The 17,904-nt window shown below is 43.4% G+C and overlaps 1 long non-coding RNA gene across 1 annotated transcript in view; it reads right to left on the bottom strand.

Annotated features, from left to right (window-relative positions):
* The window catches only part of LOC148777006 (uncharacterized), a 31,042-nt gene extending 13,196 nt beyond the window's left edge, over positions 1-17,846 (bottom strand). The window contains exon 1 of the long non-coding RNA XR_016037974.1: positions 17,465-17,846. This is a non-coding gene — a long non-coding RNA (uncharacterized LOC148777006). The remainder of the gene's footprint in view (positions 1-17,464) is intronic.
* Between the last annotated feature and the right edge of the window lie 58 nt (positions 17,847-17,904).

Raw genomic sequence — 17,904 nt, forward strand, 5'->3', positions numbered from 1 at the left:
AGTCAAACAGACAAATACAATGAAGGAAGGAGTCCCTGGCCCTAAGGGATTTGCCTAGGGGTCTAGTCTGGGAAGTTCTTACACATCAGGAGATGGCTCCGAGCTGGATTTCCACAAACAAGAACATCCATGCAAAGGACAAGCCTGCAGAGCTCTGTGCCCATCAGCCACAGAAAAAGACTGCTTCCCAGAGCCAGCAGCATTTACAAGTGACCTCCTAAGGCCTTCGCCAAAGTACAGGAGCACCTCTGGGTTTTCTTTTGCCCTCATTTTTCTGACTCTTTTCTTAAAAAACATGCACATTTCTTCATAGAATGCCACAGTGGAAGGAAAATAGGCTTTCAATTTTTAGACCTCAATTTGCAAAAAAACTTGGAGCTTTTTTTTTTTAATTAAAGCACCACATAGTTTAAAAATTTTACACGTTCTAATTATTCAGTTCCCAAACACCACACTTACTGCACAGGGTCCCCATGGAAAGGCCCGCTCTCAGCAGGACGGCCACAGATTCCACCATGAAAGGGCAGCAAGGCGCCCTCCTCCCTTCCTTTTTGCCAGGGTGGCCGCCAAGTTTTTAAATCCATGCATCCCACCAAGTTTCTAGGGAGCAATTCGTGGACAGAGTAAGGGCTGTGGCGTCCCAGCAGGCTAAATCACCAGGCAGGATAAATCCCTTGGACTTCCCGCAGGCACTAGGCTGCTTGGGAAAACCGCGCGGCTCTGAGCTTTATGCGAAGGGGTAAAGCGGTAACGGCCTTGAACCCAAAGGCGAGGCCTTTCTGCGACCGCCAGGTGAGGGGGCGCCAAGAGACTGTGCCAACAGAGGGGGCGGGATACGTGGTCCCCGCTCCACCCTGCGCCACCGAGCCCCAGTTCCCTTACCTGTGGTCCGCACCCCTCCGCTACGCTCGCTCACTGGATGCCGATCGGTGGGGACCCAGGAGCCCACGAAATGAGCGTTCCCAGCAGCAGTGGAGACCCCTGAGGCCTGGGACCCACTGCCTAGGAGCTCGGAGGAGGCGCACTTCGCCCATACGCCCACTTCCAGGAGAGGCCCGCGGCCTCCCTACTGCCGCAGGTGAAACACATCCAGGAGCAAATCCACCCCACCGAGACAACCCAAGCTTTTTATCAGCTGTGAAGTCGCTCAGTCTTGTCCGACTCTTTGTGACTCCCATGGACTGTAGCCTACCAAGCTCCTCCGTCCATGGGATTTTCCAGGCAAGAGAACTGGAGTGGGTTGCCATTGCCTTCTCCAGGGGAATCTTCCCAACCCATGGATCGAACCCGGGTCTCCTGCACTGCAGGCAGACAGACGCTTTACCATCTCAGCCACCAGGGAAGCCCCATGCGCTAGGACGCTGGAAAGGGGAAGGCGGGCAAGGGGCACGGCGCGCCCCCGGCCACCGCCCCTAGGTGGACCACCAGCGGGCCGCCCGGGGGCGCCGCCTTTCAGACGTCTTTCCCTTCCTCCCTTCCTTCCCATCCCACGCCGCACCGGTGGAGGAGCGGCTCAGGAGCCGAGCCGGGCGGGGCGAAGCGAGGCCACCGCGCCGCTCTCAGAACCGACCACATTAATGATCCTTCCCCAGGTTCACCTAGGGAAACCTTGTCAGCGGATCTGTATATAATTCAGGGATAAAACTATGACAACAGAAAGGAAAGATGACCTGACCTAGGATGGCCATGATATTCTATAGAACCAGAGAAAATTAGTTAAAAAAATGTTTTCTTGGAAATTGTAAAGCTGGTTCTTTTGCATATGCAATTAAAAACAATTAGCTTGTTAAAAAGGTCTGCCTAGGGCAAAGCTTGGGAGAAGGCAATGGCACCCCACTCCAGTACTTTTGCCTGGAAAACCCCATGGACGGAGGAGCCTGGTGGGCTGCAGTCCATGGGGTCACTAAAAGTCGGACACGACTGAGCAACTTCACTTTCACTTTTCACTTTCCTGCACTGGAACAGGAAATGGCAACCTACTCCAGTGTTCTTGCCTGGAGAGTCCCAGGGACGGGGGAGCCTGGTGGGCTTCCGTCTATGGGGTCACAGAGTCGGACACGACTGAAGCGACTTAGCAGCAGCAGAGCAGCAGGGCAAAGCTTGAAGTTAACCCTTTCCTTGAAAAACACTTTGCCTGAGACCTCAGCCTTGGGCAAATGAGAACTTCAGGACCCCCCCCAAAATAGAGGTCAAAGAGATATTTTAAATCTTAGGCTGTGTGGATTTATGTATGTCTTAGTGTGAGTCTTCTGTTTTATGATAATATTGCTGAAGTTGTGAGTTCTTATTTAAATAATCTAAAGAAAAGGAAGCCCTTACAAATCAAACAGTTCTAAATACAAGTAAAAAATTACCTAAATGAATTTTGGATTCATGTGAATTGGGAAATAGTCAACATTAAATATCTATTTTTTTTCACTACTCTAATACAGACATGTCTAAGAGTCATTGACATTAAGCATAAAATTTTCATAGTGCCTAGGTTTATTATAAGTTAAATATTGCTATATTATTATACCTGTCACAAGCTTGTCAACAAAGAAAGTACCTCTAAAAACAAACAAAAAAATCTAAAAATGTAAATGCAATATGAGCTTTTAGATAAACTATTAAAAATAATTATACTTTAAAATACCCGTCTATAATAGTCTCGATTGAAGGCAGAGGAGAAGGGGACAACAGAAGATAAGATGGTTGGATGGCATCACTGACTCAATGGACATGAGTTTGAGCAAGCCCCGGGAGTTGGTGATGGACAGGGAAGCCTGGCGTGCTGCAGTCCATGGGGTTGCAAAGTCAGACACTATTGAGCAACTGAACTGAACTGAACTTACAATAGTTTCTCCAGATTTTGGTTACCTGAATTTCTATCGTGCTAAACTAAGTGATGACAGTGTATAGCTCGGTCATTTCCAAATAAATTAAGGTTCTGAAACATTCACTACTTGACAGGACCTTCCTCTTACACAGAAACTAAAGAAATTTTTGAGTATCCATGAATAGTGTCTGGTGCCATCCTAAGATGTTCACTATAAGAAAGCAAAATTTTTTTTAGATAGTATCACTGATATGTATATTCACCAATCTATAGAATGCCAATATAAAAGTCAGTTCTTGGTTGCTTAAAGAAAATGTACGTCTTGTTATTAAAGAAGGTATGAGGAATGAAATCGCATTTTATGAAGGAAAAAGAAGTAGTTCTGACTTACAGGTGGCAGTTTCAGGATGGGAGAAGCAAAGGAATGGGTACAGAAAGGGATAAGGAGGTTTTATGGAAAGTGGACCCCCCAGAAAAGAGTTTTGTGCCGAGTACAAGCTTTCTTGAGATGCTGAACTGCCTTTGCTAATGGATTTTAAGTTTCTTTACCTCTTAAGTGATCTGTTCTAGGTTTATCTTTGAAATCTTTTGTTAACTTTGGCTAAGTGGATAAGTATTGTTTCACAGTAACTTATGTGATCCTACCTGTCATAAACCCTTTTGATATTTATGAACAAAACTTCCTAAATAACTGACTTCTAGCTAACTTTGGGATGATTCAGAGGGACCCCGAGACCTCCCAAAGAGAGATACTAAACAACCTGAGTTCATTTGGCATGTTAAACTACATGGGAAGTGTTGTCAGAAGGAGTGATGAATCTTCTTAAGTTATATTGTATGGTTGATGATACTAATATAGATATCCTAGAAATTATGTGACATTCATGAAAATCTGATATATTCTAGTAAAATGCTGTCAGTTATAATTCTAGTTATCATATTAAAGTGTTTCAAGTCACAGCAATGACCAGGTTACTTTGTCAATTTCAATTTAATCAGGTTTTAAACATGCCTTCTATGGTTTCACACTGATGCCTTCGCAAAAATACTGGTACTTTGAGATATATGGAAAAGACTTCTCTAAGCTTACCCAGTGGCTCAGAGGGTAAAGCGTCTGCCTACAATGTGGAAGACCCGGGTTCGATCCCTGGGTCGGGAAGATCCCCTGGAGAAGGAAATGGCAACCCACTCCGATACTCTTGCCTGGAAAATCCCATGGACTGAGAAGCCTGATAGGCTACAGTCCATGGGGTCGCAAAGAGTTGGACACGACTGAGCCACTTCACTTCAAGCTTACCCATAAACAATTTTTTTGTTTGTTATCTGGGAAGCTGGTACCAGACTGGAATTTAGCCTCCTCTCTAGGTTAAGAGGGGAGAAGGAAATGGCAGCCCACTCCACTATTCTTGCCTAGAGAATCCCGTGGACAGAGGAGCCTGGTGGGTTGCTGTCCATAGGGCCACACAGAGTCGGACACGACTGAAGTGACTTAGCATGCATGCATGCATTGGAGAAGGTAATGGCAACCCACTCCAGTACTCCTGCCTGGAGAATCCCAGGGACAGAGGAGCCTGGCGGGCCATGGTCCATGGGGTCTCAGAGAGTCGGATACGACTGATGTGACTAAGCACAAGCAAGCACTAGGTTAAGTGTGGAGAAGGCAATGGCAACCCACTCCAGTACTCTTGCCTGGAAAATCCCATGGGTGGAGGAGCCTGGTAGGCTGCAGTCACAGGGTCACAAACAGTCGGATACGATTGAGCGACTTCACTTTCACTTTTCACTTTCATGCATTGGAGAAGGAAATGGCAACCCACTCCAGTGTTCTTCCCTGGAGAATCGCAGGGATGGGCGAGCCTGGTGCGCTGCCGTCTATGGGGTCGCACAGAGTTGGAGACGACTGAAGCGACTCAGCAACAACAACAACTAGGTTAAGAGAACACAGTTTTCTTGGAATGCAGCTTTCGATCACAGGTTATCAATTTCTTTACCTTTCAGTGATTTATATTTGTTTTTATAATCTTTTTTTTTTTACTTTGGTAAAGTAAATAAGCATTATTTAAGATTATGGTACATGTAGGATGGACCAAGCTTCCCCGACTCCTGCAAATTCCCTTAACCCCTCAGATTCATTTCAACATGAATTTTAGAATTAGAAGTCAACATCTACAAAAGGGCCCGCTGACATTTTAACTGGGATTGCATTACATCGATATACAAGTTGGAGAGAATTGATATTCTATCCATGTTTATCCATAAACATGGCATCTATCTCCATTTAGGAGTTCTTCCTCTCATTATATTTTGTAGTTAGAAGAGCACAGGTCTTCCACATATTTTCCTGTATATTTATCTTTAAGTAGTTCATGTTTTATGTGATTATAAATGGATTGTTAATTTTAATCTCAATTTCCAGTTGTTTGCTGCTAGTATATTGATCTTACATTTTCCAACCTTGCTAAACTACTTATTAGTTCTAGTAAATACACAGATAAATAGATTTCATGTGATTTTCTATAGATGATCATGTTATCTGTGATAAAAGACAATGTTACTTCTTCATCTCCAATCAGGATATCCTTTATTTCTCTTTCTTGCCTGGCGGGTTGGTGAAAACCTTCAGTACAATATTACATAGACGTGATGAGAGTAGACAGCTTTGCCTGTTTCCTCATCTTGGTGGGAAGAATTTCATCTTGGAATATTATAGTGTTAGCAGCACAGTTTTCATAGACACCTTTTATCAAGTTGAGGTTATTTCTTCTATTCCTAGTTTGTGGAGTGTTTTTATTAGGATCAATGTTGGGTATTTTTCAAACTCCTTCTCTTCATCTCTTGAAACGATGACATTATTTTCCTTTTTTAGTCTTTTAATAGGGTACTTGTCACTGATTGGCTTTTCAAATGCTAACCTAACTGAGCCCCTTAGATAAACCCTTCTTGGTCATGATGTGTTTTATCCTTTTAATGTGGTGTTAGATTTGATTCAATGATTCAATGCTCTCAATAGATAACTAGTTTCTGACTAATCTTCCTAAATCACTGCTTTTATGAGGTCAATATTTTTCTAAAAACTAATGATCTACAATGTGATTTATTAAAGCATTATGGAAATTTGTCTCAAATCAGAAAGAGCCAAGATGTCCAACAATAGAAAATTATTAAGTACAATTTGATGTATCAATAAAGTATTATACAGTCATAAAGAATATATTATAGAAAAACTGATCTGAAGAAAATACTTGTACATTATTAAATATAAAGAAAAGCATGAAACAAAACACCTGGGAGTAAGTACAAATTCTATAAAAAGAAGTAAATATTCATTGACTCAGAATTTTTGCTTCTTGGAATTCATCTAAGAAAATACTAAAGAATGAGTGCAAAGATTCCAAGTTCATTTCACATAAGAATTTTTTAATTTTAATTTTTATATTTTCCTGTATATTCCTATATAGAAAAACACACATTAAAAATGAAGAAAGATCTGTAGTTAATAACATCAACTTCTACCTTAAGAAATAAGAAAAACATCAAATTCCTTAAAAGATACACACTACATACCAAGCGTATTGAAGAAGTAGATAACCCTAGGAAGTTGATATCTATTGAAGACACTGACTTTGGAGTTTTAAAACTTCATGTAAAAAAAAATCCATACTCAGATTTGGCTGCAAAGGACTGGAAGTAGGGCAATGCATTCCATACCATTAAGATTTTAGCATAATACTATATACGTGAGGTTGTGGTGGTGACAGAGGAGTGAGGACGTCAGGATGGGTGGAAGAAATATTAAAAGATACTGCTGGGCTGGTGAAAAAGCAATTGTTTTGCACTGTTGCACTTTGCCATTACATACTAGAATACATTCTTAAATAAATGTGGTTATGTTATACATCATTTTAATGTGCATTTCTCAATTTATGTTTTTTTACTAATGATTTATGACTTGCTGTTTACTGTAGATTTATTTTAGACTATAGAAATGATGTTAGACCAAAAGCAAATTCAAGCAATTTTTAAATTCACGTTCAAAATAGGTCATAAAACAATGGAGACAACACACAACATCAACAACTCATTTGGCCCTGGAACTGCTAAGAAAAGTACAGTGCAACAGTGGTTCAAAGTTTTGCAAAGCCTTGACGATGAGGAGCGCAGTGGCTGGCCATCGGAAGGTTACAATGGCCAATGGAGAGCCATCATCGAAGCTGATCCTCTTACAACCACATGAGAAGCTGCCGAAGAACTCAGTATTGACCACCCTATGGCCACTCAGCACTTGAACCAAAGTAAGAAAAGTAAGAAAGCTAGATAAGTGGATGCCATGTGAGCTGACCAAAAATTTAAAATATGGACTTTGGAAGTGTAGTCTTCTCTTATTTTATGCAACAGCAATGAACCTTTTCTGGATCAGATTGTGACATGCGATGAAAAGTGGATTTTATACAACAAATGGCAGTGATCAGCTCAGTGGCTGGACCGGACTGAGAAGAAGCTCCAAAGCACTTCCCAAAGTCAAACATGCAACAAAAAAAGGTCATGGTCACTGTTTGGTGTTCTGCTGCTCCACTATAGCCTTCTGAATCAGGGTGAAACCTTTACATGTGAGAAGTATGCTCAGCAAATTGAGGGGATGCACAGAAAACTGAAGCCAACACTAGCCAACAGAATGGGCCCAATTCTCCACAACAATACCTGACCACATGTCTCACAACCAATGCTTCAAAAGTTGAATGAATTGAGCCATGAATTTTTGCCTCATTCACCATATTCACCTGAGCTCTCGCCAACCAACTGCCACTTCTTTAAGTATCTCGACAACTTTTTGCAGGGAAAACACCTCCAGAACCAGCAGGAGGCAGAAAATGCTTTCCAAGAGTTTGTTGAATCCTGAAGCACAGATTTTTATGCTACAGGAATAAACCAACTTACTTCTCATTGGCAAAAATGTATAGATTGTAATGGTTCCTATTTGACTAATAAAGATGTGTTTGAGCCTAGTTATAATGATTTAAAATTCATGGTTCAAAACGGCAATTTTTTTTTTTGCACTAACCTAATACTATAAACAAGAGGTTGGGGAGGTGACAAATTCCTCAATGAAGACGTCAGGATGAGTGGAAGAAATATTAAAACAAAAGATACTATCACACCTAGTGACTGATGTTGTAGGAATTAAAATTAATCTCTATCTTTAAAGCAGTGGCATTTTAGGTAAAATTGTGTCTTCGCATTTCTCTTTAAAATATTGATTTTCTTAGCATTTGTTCTCACTTGTCAAGCAGTGATTTTTTTTAACTACTTAATAAAGGTTTATTCATAGAAGGAAACCAGGTCAAATGTTTCTACTGGATTCACATAACCCCACATTACTTTGTAAGAAATTCTCTTGATCTCAAAATAGTTTGCCCTTTTGATTTGTATTCTTTCTATATAAAGAAATAGCATATTTGAGAACTCTCTCTAATCTCACTATACTTTATTTGTTATCCTGCGTTGTGTAGAAGCAAAGCCTGTCTGGTCACTTGACCAGAGAAGAACTCCCTGCGTCTCCCTGAAGGCAGATCCTAGAGGCCCCCGCTGGCCCGCCCGGCAGCACCCGGAACCCCAGGAGCCCGCGGGGGATGCGCTTGTTCGGCGCTAGGAGAGAGAAGGCCCGTGTCTGAGCCTCCGCTCTTTCTTACCCACCTCCTCTCCTTTGTACTTCTCGTTCCCTCCACTTTCACCTGATACTTTTTTTTAATTTATTTTTTGCTGAAGTATAGTTGAATTACAATATTGTCTTAATTCCTGCTGTATAGCAAAGTGAGAAATTTTGTTTTATATTTATATATACACATCAGTTACACACACACACACATTCTTTTTTCATATTCTCTTCTACTATGGTTTATCACAGGATATTGAATATAGTTCCTTGTGCCATACAGTTTAGTTCAGTCGCTCAGTCGTGTCCGACTCTTTGCGACCCCATGAATCACAGCACGCCAGGCCTCCCTGTCCATCACCAACTCCCGGAGTTCACTCAAACTCAAGTCCATTGAGTCGGTGATGCCATCCAGCCATCTCATTCTCTGTCGTCCCCTTCTCCTCCTGCCCCAATCCCTCCCAGCATCAGGGTCTTTTCCAAGTGCCATACAGTACGGTCTTAAAATTTTTGAATGCTAAGATCTAAGAAATGTTGCATAATTTATCTCTTAGTTTAGCAGGTTATTTAGCTCTTTGCTCAAAAATTTAAAAAAAAGGTCTGTCATCTCATTGTAAGGTTTATTCTGAGCGCTTACCTAAATAGCCTTTGCCTCAGCTGGGCCATCACAATAACAACAAAAGGAAAAAAATAGATGCCTGGGGTCACTGTTATCAGGAGGCTTGATCAGTGACCTGGTTCAGTACATTAGACAAAGCAACAGATTTCATCATAACCCCACCCCCCCCACCCCAGAAAAACAGGAAGTACATGATCAGTTTCACTATTGTTCATTTAACATCAAAGAGCAATACTACGAAAATATAAACATCCTTGAAGGAAACCCAGTTTCAATTTACTTTGTGGTCTTTAGGAATTCTCTAGTAGGTCTGTGGCATAACTACCCCAACCACAAACTCAGTTTCACAGCAGTCAGGAAGCACCAACTTTAAATTTTTCAATTTATGAATTATTTCCCTCATTCCTTAAGTTCCACTTGCAACTTTGATGGTCTTAAGCTATTTAAATCCCCTTTATGACACATGCATGTAATACTATCAGTAAAGACCACTCACCCCAATCCTGCCTAAACAAACTACTGTCTCAACGTTCGTTAAGGAAATCTCTGAACACACTGGAAGCATTACCATGTGATGTACATTTCTATTAGTGTTACACTGGCAGCCCAGAACTCTCCTGATAAACTGCAATGGTTTTTAAGACAGAATAAATATCACTCTATGTTCAATCTTTTTATTAAATACTTACTGACTTGGTATGTTGGGGAAGTTACTTAAATTCTGTAAGCAGGGTCTGTTAGAACAGGAGCCAGCTTGCAAGAGCCAACTGTTAAACTTTTAGGAATTTTGCCTAAAGGTTTTTAAACCTTTGGAGACTTGCAATCAGTCATGGTAGGAGTATTTACCACAGATAGTGTCAAATGCTACAAATGTGGGCACTTTTTCCCCATAGAGAACTGGTTTACCAGCTCACTACTGTCTCTAAGCCTTAGTTTCTTTATCCATAAAATTAAAAAATAACTCCAATCTGTATTGGACACATTCAATTGCTGTGAATAGACACTCTGCTAGCCCCCACCCCCGGTTTTTCTTTAATTTAGCTGTGCCAGGTGCAGTTGGATCTTAGTTCCCTGACAAGAGATTCAACCCCACACCTTTGGCAGTGAAAGTGCAGAGTCCTAACCACTAGATGCCCAGAAAATTCCCTCTGCTAGTTTAAATAGAAAAGAAATTTTCCAGCGTCTTAAAGATCCTAAAGAACTGTAGGGGAAGACATAAAATCAGTTATAGTTTGAGGTCCCCAAAATAAATCTCAGTCATACCATAACACTGGGACACCAAGGGACCTATTGCGTCTTCTATGTTTGGGAAGCCACCTGTCCATTTGGGAAGCTGCTCCTATGGTTACCAATTTTAAAACTACTTTGTCTCTACAATGCCCAGGAAAGCCTCTCTGGTCAAGAAGCCACTGCAGCCACTGCAGAGACCTCCTCATCACCTCTCCTGGCTCTTGCCTTCTGAACGTTTCCAGAGAGCAGCTGATTGACAGAAACTAATTCATAACCACAGCTGTAGCTGTATGGAAAGCTCAGAAATATAGCAGTCTTTATTTGGAGTGATCGTGTGTCCAGATAAAATATTGGGGGTTCTATTGCCATAGATTAAAAGAAAGGGGAAGAATAGCTATTGGAGGACATCTAGCAGTCTGCCATAGACCACAGTTTCCATCCTTGAGATTTGTGATCACCCTTTTTCCCAGAAAGAAAACTCATACCTTACCCAAGAGAGATGACTTCACAGTTCCCTTCAGAGACTAAACCCAGCTATGGTTTAGGTCTGGATATCTGAGTGACACAAAGTTCTCTTTGTGTCTCCATTAGGAGAACACAAAGTTCTCTCCATTAGATCCAGATGTGCCTACCTATCGGCAGGTGATTCAGGAAGTGACTAGTAAGTTATTCCCCCATGCCTAACACACACACACACACAATTCTATGGTGAAATTGGGACAGGATAACTATAATAAAAAGTTCTCTTCAGAAAAAAATTATTGTAATGGGCAGGAATTTCAGAGGTGTCTGCCCTGGCAATCCGTTCCGTTCAGTCGCTCAGTCGTGTCCGACTCTTTGCGACCCCGTGGACTGTAGCCTACCAGGCTTCTCCGTCCATGGGATTTTCCAGGCAAGAATACTGGAGTGGGTTACCATTTCCTTCTCCAGGGGATCTTCCCGACCCAGGGATCGAACCTGGGTCTCCCGCATTGGAGGCAGACGCTTTAACCTCTGAGCCACCAGGGAAGCCCTGGCAATAGACTATTATAATTTCCTAAGTTAGCCCATCCAAAAACCTCTGCTTCCTCTGCCATCTCCAAGACCACTGGCTTTGTTTACTTGGTGGTCCCTCTCGGTCCATTAGCCTCCTCTGTCACACTCAATTGGGCATTGGAGTGTCTGCTGTTCTTGGGGCTGCAAACTCTCACGTCCTGCTTTTCGCTAGTGTAGGTTTGGTACTTAAGTTTGCATTGAGACTGACTCAAGACAGTCAGGCTTTGGCAGGCCAGGTTTATGGTTTTTCTGGTAAAGAATTTCCTCTTAATAGGCATGCGGTCTTTCTTCTGGTCAGTTTCTCTATAAAAAGTAAACCCAAAGAAATCATCTAGAAATTATATGCACGTGCACACGAACGCGTGCGCGCACACACACACACACGTATGTTTACGTTTATCAACAGAAGTCCACAGACTTGGTTTTCATTCCTACCTGCTACAGACTGCACAGCCTTTTTCAGGTCTAATGATGATGTCTATGGGTTGAACTGTGTCCTCCATCCTAAAAAGATATGCTTTATCTTAACTCCCAGTACCACAGTATGTGCCCTTATTTGAAGACAAGATCTTCACAGTGGCAATCAAGTTGAAACGAGATCATTGGGGTTAGCCCTAACCCAAATGACCTGTGTCCTTACAAAAAGAGGGGAAATCTGGACACAGTCACACACACAATGACAACGCCACATGAAGATAAAGGCAGAGATCAGGGTGATGCAGCCACAAGACAAGAAACACCAGAGGTTGTCAGTGAACCGCCAGCAGCCAGGGAGAGCCACGGGACAGGTTTTCCTGGCGGTTCTCAGAAGAAACCACCCTGCCGACATCTTGATCTCAAAGTCTAGCCTCTAGAACTGTAAGATAATAAATGTCTGTGGTTCAAGCCACCCAGTTTGCGGTACCAATTTTACGGAAGCCTTCAAAATTAACATGGGGGGCTTCCATGATGCCCAGGATTTCGAAAGGTAGGGCTACACCCTTAACCTGATCTGTACTGCTGGGCTGATTCTTCTTGCCAAGTCCAGAAGGCTTTGGACATGTTCTTGTCCAGGAATTAGGGCCACTGTGCCACTTCAGAGCAAATTCTTACCGTTGCTTCAGTGTGGAGGTACTGATATAGTGAATTTTTAACACTGTGAAGCACCAAATTATTGGGTTCACAAATATTTTAGATTCTTTGACACAGGTGGAGATTCTCTGCTACAGCTTGAGATTCTCTGACCTTTCCTGAGCAGAGATCCGGGTGGCCCTCAGCACCCTCAGGTTCTGCAATTGAATCAGTGCAAGCGGAACCTGTGGAGAAGGAGGGCCAGCTGCTGCTGTCCTTACCAGCTGCTTCTTGGATGGCCAGGTCAAGAAAGTGTCCATCAATATCCCTCAGGGTATCTTTTTACTTTTAAATTCCAAACTTTGGACCGGTCAGCATTCACTTGGAAAGAACAGAAGCTGTTTCAACTAATCTAATCAGAAAAAGAATTAGTACAGGTTTTGTTACGGCTTAAGGAATCAGTTGGAAGGTCGAAGACCTCCTTTCAGAACAGGATGACGGGGGGACACCAATGCAGATGTTCCTACAGCTACTGGGAAACCATCAGGATGACAACCTTCAACTGGGGCATGGCGATGGGAGACAGAAACTTGCCCAAATGGCAGAAGCAGTGAAAGCACTACTTTGGCATCTCTTCAGATCTCTCACAACTACATCTGATTAGCAGGATCCAAGTCCATTCGGAGCTCTAACCAACAGAGCACCTGGGGAATGTCTGTTATTCTGGACACTGCTGTGCCCGGCAAACCCACTCCAGTATTCTTGCCTGGAGAATCCCATGGACGGAGAAGCCTGGTAGGCTACAGTCCACGGGGTCGCAAAGAGTCGGACACGACTGAGCGACAGAACAGAACAGAATTCAACAACAAAGCCGGAAGGAGATAAAGCAGTAGTCAGAGTGTGAATGTAAATATTTTAGAATTATCTCCAACACAGAGCAGACCCTTACCAACTGACGCCATTTATGGAAACACAATACAAGTTCTTAAGAGAGAAAATGTGAAACCAGAAACAAGAGGTGAGGTTTGTAAAAGGCAAACTATGTCACAATCGCTTTGCACTTTAGTTTATCCAAGTGCAAGACAGTGTTCTCTGAGCTGGAGTATTTAACATGCACCCTTTTCAGTGAACAAAGTTCATTCCCTGCAGGAGAAACTGACCTCATAAGTCAGAGGTCCTGGTCCAGTTGAATTCTCTTAAACTTTGTTCCTTCTCAAGTGGCTTCACCTCCCCATGTGTTTGATACCCAAAATCCAAGGAAATATCTCAAGCCTGAGTTTATCTCTTTAAAACTGCTGTTGTTGCTGTTCAGTCGCTGAGTTGTGTCCAACTCTTTGAAGCCCCATGGACTGCAGCATGCCAGGCTTCCCTGTCCTTCAGTATATCTCAGTTTGCTCAAATTCATGTCCATTGAGTTGGTGATGCTATCTAATCATCTCATCTTCTGCCACCCCCTTCTACTTTTGCCTTCCTTCCCAGCATCAGGGTCTTTTCTAACACGTCAGTTCTTGCATCAGGTGGCCAAAGTATTGGAGCTTCAGCTTCAGCATCAGTCCTTCAAATGACTCTTCAGGGTGTTGATTTCTTTAAGGATGGACTGGTTGGATCTCCTTGCAGTCCAAGGGACTCTCAAGAGTCTTCTCTAGCACCACAGTTCAAGAGCATCAATTCTTTAGCTCTCAGCCTGCTTTATGGTCCAACTCTCACATCCATACATGACCATAGCTTTGACTATACAGATCTTTGTCAGCAAACTGATGTTTCTGCTTTTTTAAGATGCTGCCTAAGTTTGCCATAGCTTTCTTTCCAAGGAGCAAGTGTCTCAATTTCTGGCTGCAGTCACTGTCTGCAATCATTTTGGAGGCCAAGAAAAGAAAATCTGTCATGGTTTCCACTTTCTCCCCTTGTATTTGCCGTGAAGTGATGGGAATGGATATCGCAATCTTAGTTGTTTTCTTTAATGTTGAGTTTTAATCCAGCTTTTTCACTCTCCTCTTTCACCCATTTGTGAAATGTTTTAGAACAAAGATAGCAAAGTTTTACTATAAAGGTTCATAGAGTAATGTTTTCAGATTGCCACATAGTGTCTTTTGCCATTTCTCAATCATGACATTGCAGTGTGGGAGCATCATGGTACACAGGTTAATGAGTATGCCGATGTTCCAACAAAAGTTATTTATGAAAAGTGTGGGGTAATTTGGCACATAGGTTGTCATTTGCTGATCATTGTTTGACATACTTGCCTGAAATGAAAGAACAATTCCATCAGAGTTACCTTGCTCATCACGTAAGATGCAGGCTTCAGGTGGTCCTTTCTTTTTTCAGTGTGTGTGTGGAGTTCTTTCTTTCACACAAACACTCAACCTAACTTCTGGTGACTGCGACTGGCACTTCCTTCTGCTTGCTTTCACCTTACGGTCAAATATCAGTGTTCTTCTGACCATTTGTGAACCTGAACACAACAGGAAATTTCCTTAACTTCAAAAGCTGTCTTCACAGTGGAGATAGCAAGTCGCTACCAACTGTGCTTAGCCACACATGAAGCACCCAGTGTGGTTTCTGTCGGCCACAACTGTGGACTGGCTTTGCTGACCGTCTCCTGATCCTCAGATACCAAGAGCAGACGAGAGCCAGCGTGGCCGCCCACACCCAGATAGAAACTCTATTGCTGTCCTTGATGGGGCATTCTGTTTGGTACTGACATCTGACCTCTGTCACTCGTTAGCTGTGTGATTTTAGGTTAATTATCTAAATTTCCTAAACTTTAGTTCCCTAATAAGCAAGATGGAGATCATAATACCTGCCTAGAGTTGTGCCTGGACTATATTAAACATTCCATGAAAGTTCTTTACCATGGGAAATTGGCTTCCCTGGTGGCTCAGACAGTAAAGAATCCACCTGCAATGCAGGAGACCTGGGTTCGATTCCTGGGTGGGCAAGACTCCTGGAGAAAGGAATGGCAACCCATTCCAGTATTCTGGCCTGGAAAATTCCATGGACAGAGGATCCTAGTGGACTACAGTCCATGGGATTGCAAAGAGTAGGACACAACTGAGTGACTAATATTTCATTTTTTTCAGTTATATAATTTACGATGATTATATTGTTAGTTGGTCTTCAGTTTCACCTGAATATTTTGCTATATGAACAACAAATAAAATTTGAACTTTGCTTTTTTGGTTTATTTGAATTATGGTCTCAGTTCAGTTCAGTCACTCAGTAATGTCTGACTCTTTGCGACCCCATGAACCGCAGCACACCAGGCCTCCCTACCCATAACCAACTCCCGGAGTCCACATCAAGACCATCCCCAAGAAAAAGAAATGCAAAAAGGTTGTCTGAGGAGACTTTACAAATAACTGAGAAAAGAAGAGAAGCGAAAGGTAAAGAAGAAAAGGAAAGATATACCCATCTGAATGCAGAGTTCCAAAGAATAGCAAGGAGAGATAAGAAAGCCTTCCTCAGTGATCAATGCAAAGAAATAGAGGAAAACAATAGAATGGGAAAGACTAAAGATACCCTCAAGAAAATTAGAGATACCAAGGTTGAACTGTGGTGCTGGAGAAGAGTCCGTTGGACTGCAAGGAGATCCAACCAGTCCATTCTAAAGGAGATCAATCCTGGGTGTTCATTGGAAGGACTGATGCTAAAGCTGAAACTCCAATACTTTGGCCACCTGATGCAAAGAACTGACTCATTGGAAAAGACCTTGATGTTGGGAAAGACTGAAGGCAGGAGAAGAAGGGGACGACAGAGGATGAGATGGGTGGATGGCATCGACTGAATGGACATGAGTTTGAGTAAACTCCGAGAGTTCATGATGGACAGGGAAGCCTGGTGTACTGCACTCCATGGGGTGGCAAAGAGTAGGACACGACTGAGTGACTGAACTGAAGTGAGGCATAAGTGATGTGTAACTTTATGCAACTCCTTTAAAAAAAAAAAAAAAAAAGCCATGTTGATTTGTAAACAAATTCTACCAGATTCTGTGAGAGAATAGGCAAACTACTGAGCAACGTACCCATAGCTCAATTCTAATAGAGATAGTAATTTTCTACCTTTTGGAAATGGTTAATATGGAGTTGTTCCTCCCCACACACCGTTTACCTGTGTAAACGTTCCAGGCATGTACTGGGTCTTTGATTTCTGGTCCCCCATGCTATGCACAGGTAGATGCCCAATAGAGAGCCTGTGAAACACATTTTGTGTTTCCTGCAGGTTAAGTCGGAGAAGGCAACGGGCAAGCCACTCCAGCACTCTTGCCTAGAAAATCCCATGGACGGAGAAGCCTGGTAGGCTGCAGTCCATGGGGTCGCTACGAGTCAGACATGACCGAGTGACTTCACTTTCACACATTGGAGAAGGAAATGGCAACCCACTCCAGTGTTCTTGCCTGGAGAATCCCAGGGACGGGGGAGCCTGGTGGGCTGCCGTCTATGGGGTCACACAGAGTCGGACACGACTGAAGTGACTTAGCAGCAGCAGCAGCAGGTTAAGTGCCCCAGTTTTAGCGTTCAGTATGCCGGGACAAAATTCCAGTTCAGCTACTCAGAAATTAAGTAATCTGCTTTAAGGAGCTAGGCCTGGGGCTCACTCACTTGCTAATTATTATTGGTCAATCACTGTGGTTTTTGTTTGTATGTACATAGGATAATGCCTTGAGACAGTCCTTTAAAAATGCTTTGATTAGAGTTTTACATACTTTATATTTCATTGAATCCACAGAGCCCCCCAAGGTAGGTGTGTTTTACAGATGAATACATGTAAGACATTAATTAATTCCTTTTATGTATGATGAGGTAAGATTTTAAAAATTTGCCCATAATAACTATCAGGTGGTGCTAGGTAAACTTTTTCAGGACGCTAAATAAAAATTTTATGAAATACTACTTTTCCCGTTTAAGTCTAAAATAACTAATAGCATAGCACTGCATTCCTTCCTTTTCTTGGTTCTCAAACCACATATCCCAGTAAATGTATCTGCAAACGCCCCGTCAGATGGGTGACTCGCCTCCCAACACAGGAAAACCGCTGCGCTTTGTGCGGCCGCCGCAGCCCCTACCTCCGGGCTGCCCCCGAAGCCCGCGCTGAGAAGGACCGGCTCGCACGGCGGCGGTGACGAGTCCCGGGGGCCGAGAGCGCCCGCGGTTCCCGCCCGCGCACACGCCATCCGTCTCTGAGTAGGGCCCGAGCGGCCCTCAGAGCCCTCTCAGGCCTCTGCGCTCTCTGGCCCCGCCGGACTCGCGGCCACGCGCAACCCGCCCTCAGGCGCTCGGAGGCAGGCCGCCCCGTACGGGCCAAGCCCGCAAGGGCCCAGCTGGCGCCAGGGGCCGGGCTGGCGTCGGCTCACACCCCTCGCGGAGTCGGCCCACCCGCTGCCACCAACCCGCAGGCCGCGGGTCAGCGCCCGCCAACGCCAGCTGACGCGCGTCGGCCTACCGGCTTCTGCCCCGGAAGCGACGGGGCGGAGCGGGGCTCGGCCCGCCCCCCGGGAGACGTACG

This window comes from Moschus berezovskii, chromosome 8 (genome assembly GCF_049115385.1).
Source record: "Moschus berezovskii isolate FMDL1 chromosome 8, NW_MosBer_1.0, whole genome shotgun sequence".
Lineage (NCBI taxonomy): Eukaryota > Metazoa > Chordata > Mammalia > Artiodactyla > Moschidae > Moschus > Moschus berezovskii.